Source organism: Triticum urartu, chromosome 2A (assembly GCF_056163025.1).
Source record: "Triticum urartu cultivar PI428250 chromosome 2A, HENAU_Tu73, whole genome shotgun sequence".
NCBI classification, from domain to species: Eukaryota; Viridiplantae; Streptophyta; class Magnoliopsida; order Poales; family Poaceae; genus Triticum; species Triticum urartu.
The window spans coordinates 284993680-284998818 of record NC_141874.1 but is presented as its reverse complement, the minus strand read 5'-3'; the positions used below and the strand labels follow the sequence as shown (position 1 = coordinate 284998818).

The 5139-nt window shown below is 41.1% G+C and overlaps 1 long non-coding RNA gene across 1 annotated transcript; it reads left to right on the top strand.

Annotated features, from left to right (window-relative positions):
• The first annotated feature begins 1317 nt into the window (after positions 1–1317).
• Positions 1318–3215, top strand: LOC147984845 (uncharacterized). The gene is made up of 3 exons (XR_015615070.1): positions 1318–1532; positions 2419–2474; positions 2944–3215. It is a non-coding gene; the product is annotated as an uncharacterized LOC147984845 (long non-coding RNA).
• The last annotated feature ends 1924 nt before the right edge of the window (positions 3216–5139 follow it).

Sequence of the window (5139 nt, the reverse complement as noted above, 5' to 3'; positions counted from 1 at the left end):
GATCACAGGGGGCGCGCCCTACAAGCTTGTGGGCCTCTCCCAGCTTCCCTCCCTAATTCCAACTCTATAAATACCCAAATATTACCCATATACCAGAGGGCACACCAAAATTACTTTTTCTCCGCAGCAAGCTTCTATTCTCATGAGATCCCATCTTGGGGCATTTTCCTATACTCTATGGGAGGGGGATTCTATCACGGAGGGCCTCTACACCAACCTAGCTGCACTAGCGATGATGTGTGAGTAGTTTACCATAGACCCACAGGTCCATAGCTATTCGCTAGATGGATTCTTCTCTCTCTTTGATCTTCAATACAATGTTCTCCTCCATTTCTTGGAGTTCTATTCGATGTAATGTTCTTTTGCGGTGTGTTTTGTTGATATTCGATGAATTTTGGATTTTTGATCAGATTATCTATGATTATTATTTGAGTCTTCTCTCAACTCTTTTATGCATGATTAAAATAGCTTTGTATTTCTCTCCAATCTATTGATTTGGTTTGGCCAACTATATTGATCTATCTTGCAATGGGAGAGGTGCTTTGTGATGGGTTCAATCTTGCAGTGTCCTCACTAGTGGCAGCAAGGGTAGCAAGACACGTATTTGTATTGTTGCCATTAAGGATGAAAATATGGGGGTTTTACCATATTTATTGGATCTATCCCTCTACATCATGTCATCTTGGTTAAGGCGTTACTCCATCCTTGTAAACTTAATAGACTAGATGCATGCTGGATAGCAGTCGATGTGTGGAGTAGTAGTGGTAGATGTAGGCAGGAGTCGGTCCACTTGTCACGGACATGATGCCTATATTCATGATCATTGCCTTAGATACCATCATAACTTTGCGCTTTTCTATCAATTACTCAACAGTAATTTGTTTACCCACCATATGCTTTCTTCAAGAGAGAAGCCTCTAGTGAAAAATATGGCCCACGGGTGTAATGCCCCGTTTTCATTTGCTATGCATTTGTTCCTGAAGAATGTTTAAATAGAAGAATAAGACAGAGTTAGTAATTATTAAAGTGATGTAAGAATAGGAAAAGGAAAAAAGAGACACACACACATGAAGAGAGAGACAGAGAGAGTGCATGTGAAATAAAATCAGCGTGGCAAAAAGAAAATAAAAGAGAGGGTGTGTATGCTAGTGTTTGAACCATGGTCCTCTAGATATATGAAGAATTTAGAAACCAGTTTCTCTAGGTGCTACTTCTGGTACTATACCAGGAAACATATTAGTTAGCTCCTCTAAAACAAGAGGAAAGAAATTCTACATGGGTCCAAGGCCCGGTCGAGCTCGGCCTGATGGTCAGTCCCACACTGCGCGCTATAACCTGCGCCCAAATCGCCTTTCTCTTCTTTTCCCCTCACCAAAATATTCCTCTCGTCTTATCCAGTTAAGGCCGCAGCCTTCAGGTCGCTACCACTGCTGTGGGTTGCCATCCCCATGAGGTTGCTGTTGTTCCGACGCCTCTACTCGTCGAGGCCGTTGCCGGGCAGTTGTGGCTGCTGGGAATTGTTGATGCCAGTGGTACGTCCTAGTTTTCCTTCTCTATGGTGATGGCTAGGTAAGACTTAGGGATTTGGGGCAGCATCTCATAGATTGGAATTAGATATGAGAACTGGAGATGGATTCCTGAAACACTTTGCAAATTCGTTGGTGAGCCCAGTGCTTATAATTATTTGGTTTTGCTTCCAGGTCAGACCTCCTCTATGTTAGTTCCTTTGCTTAGCCAAATAAGTTAGGGAAGATAGCCCATCCATGATGTTGTGAGATGTGGACTTCCTTCTAGCAGAAAAACTAGAGTGTTGGGCATCTCTGACTGTAAACCGAATCTGGTTCAGTTAAAACCGCACTGACAAATCTGGATAGCCAGTTTCTAGGTGGAAATCGAGTTAGTTATGCTCACAATTTCGAGTTGGCCTCTACATATGAGTTGCAAAGCATGTTCCAAGGTTTCCGTGGAGTACTTACTTGCTTCATTTGGATGTACGGTTTGAGAGCAGTCGTCTATTTGGTTACTGTCCAGAAACACAGTTTCGTGGGTACAGTATTTTCATATGGAAGATTAGGCCCTGTTGGAGGTGGAATTAAAATAAAGTTACAACATAAAATTTGTAGAGGATATTCTGCAGATTCTTAAACATATATTATTTGTTAGATTCCGTGTTATACACTAAATCCTATGAAATTATTAAAATGACTGTACTATGACAGACAAAATTTTAAGTTTGGACTTGGGTGAATGTAAATAGACTTATACTCTCACATTTTGTCGCCGTTGATGATGTGAGGAGTTATAATGTGATAAAGTATATATGATCTAGGGTCTTGTGTGTAGGAGCGATGCAAAATTATATATGCTTATGTAATCAGACCATGCTTTATTGTGACTGTGATATATGCTTCATGACAGGTGGGGGTATTTTGGATTCGAACTGTTTGCCTCACAATTTGTGCCCCGCGGTTGAGGCAAGTTCATGATGGGATAACGACTTGCATAATCCCTACACTCTATTTTATTTATGATATTTGTCCATGTCAATGATGTTTATTGTGATGGAGGTGACGATGACAAAGACATGTTGATTCAAGTACTTTGCTTGCATTTGCATATTTGCATTCATGATGATAGTGAAAAAAGAGTACCCTACCTTGGGTAGGCACATTGAGACCTCCATTGTTGGGTTGTGACCAACTTTGGAGGCAACCTCCACGCGCTGGAGTGAGCGGATGTCGACGGGCGTCCACTCAAGCAATACCGGTATACGCAATGAAATGAGATGAGCATGTAGGCATGTAGGACACCAATACATGTGTTCAGTGTTGTTGAGTGTATGTTGTTAACATAGATTTACTGCTTTCTTATGAGTATTGTTTAGTATTCCTTTATGAACTTGTTGAGTCCTTGTACTCACCCTTCTTGCTTACATGTTTTTAGGTAAACCATGAAGACAACATGCATGAGAGTCGTGGGGTAGCAGTATCACCATCTTCACTACACGAATATCTCATATGTTAACTTCTAGCACCGTGTTTTGAGAGCTTGTATGGCTTATACCTTACTTCACATGGTGGATTGTCTTGGAATTCGAGATTTACGCTTTCGTTCTGTATGGCTTAACTAATTTCCACTAAGACGTACATGATCGCCTAGAGTTTCGAAGTGGCACTTGGTTAATGTTGGTATTGTAGCTTTGCACTTTATGCTTGTGTTTGGTTCCTTTTCATACATAATCATATGATTTGTGTGTCATGGATGTCCTTAGATACAGAGAAAGCTTTGTCGAAATTTCCTTTTAGGGCATGTTTCCTTTTCCAAGGTCTTATGTGGTAATATTCCAAGCGCCTTGTCGGCTTGGGGTGTTACAGTTGGTATCAGAGTAGGCTTTAGGCCCTAGTGTATCTATATAGGATAATGGCATAACTTAGTTATGAATTTAGGATTGATTAAAAAATTTACTATAGGATGAACAACATTACAACTGACACACTGGTGCACAATAGGATGGATTGGGCCATGCATTGCATTACGCTTAAGTTAATGTTTTTCTTTAATTTTGGGATACTTATGTCGGCATATGATCATGACTTTTGGGTTGATGATTGACTATGCTACTTATAGCTATGTGCTATCTCTTGAGCTTGGGTTGGTTTTTCCCTTGAAGAGGAAAGGGTGAGGCAGCAAAGTAGTGTAAGTATTTCCTTCAGTTTTGAGAACCAAGGTATCAATCCAGTAGGAGACAACGCGACAAGCCACCAAATACCAGCACAAACAAATACCAACTTGCAACCAACACGACAAACGGGTTATCAATCCCTGCACGGTTATTCGCAAAGTGAGATCTGATAGAGATGGATAAACGGTAAAGTAATATTTTTGGTATTTTTAGTTTGTGGAACGGAAAGTAAAGATTGCAAAAGAAAGTAAATAGGAAACTAGAATTGTAGATTGGAAACTTATATAATGGAAAATAGACCCGGGGGCCATAGGTTTCACTAGAGGCTTCTCTCAAGAAAGGAATTATTATGGTGGGTGAACAAATTATAGCCGAGCAATTGATAGAAAAGCGCAAAGTTCTGATGATATCTAAGGCAATGATGATGAATATAGGCATCACGTCCGTGTCAAGTAGATCGAAACGATTCTGCATCTACTACTATGACTCCACACATCGACCGACTCCTATCTGCATCTAGAGTATTAAGTTCATAACAATAGAGTAACACATTAAGTAAGATGACATGATGTAACGGGATTAACTCAAGCAATATGATGAAAATACCATCTTATTATCCTCGATGACAACAATACAATATGTGCCTTGCTACCCCTACTGTCACTACGAAAGGACACTGCAAGATTGAACCCAAAGCTAAGCACTTCTCCCATTGCAAGAAAAACCAATCTAGTTGGCCAAACCAAATCGATAGTTCGAAGAGACTTTCAAAGATATCAAATCATGCATAAAAGATTTCAGAGGACATTCAAATAATATTCAAAGATAAGCTGACCATAAATCCAGAATTCATCGGATCATGGCAAACACGCCGCAAAAGAGTATTACATAGAATAGATCTCCAAGAACATTGAGGAGAACATGCTTTGAGAATCAAAGAGAGAGAGAGAGATAAAAAGCCATCTAGCTACTAGCTATGGACCCGTAGGTCTATGGTAAGCTACTCATGCTTCATCGGAGAGGCAATGGTGTTGATGTAGAAGCCCTCCGTGAATGAATCCCCCTCCGGCAGGATGGGAGAAAAGGCCCCAAGATTGGATCTCACGGGTATAGAAGGTCACGGCAATGGAAAAATGGTTTCGTGGCTCTCCTGGAAGTTTTCAGGGTATAAGAGTATATATAGGAGGAATATCTAGGTCAGAAGGCCACTGAGGGGCCCACAAGGTTGGGGTGCGCGCCCCAGCCCCTGGGTGCGCCCTCCACCCTTGTGGCCGCCTCGTGGCTCTTCCGACATGCACTCAAAGTCTCTTGGGTGTCTTCTGGTCCAAGAAAGATCATTGCGAAGCTTTTGTTCTGTTTGGACTCCGTCTGGTATTCCTTTTATGCGAAACTCTAAAATAAGGAAAAAAAACAAAAATTGGCACTGGCAATGGGCTCTAGGTTAATAGGTTAGTCCC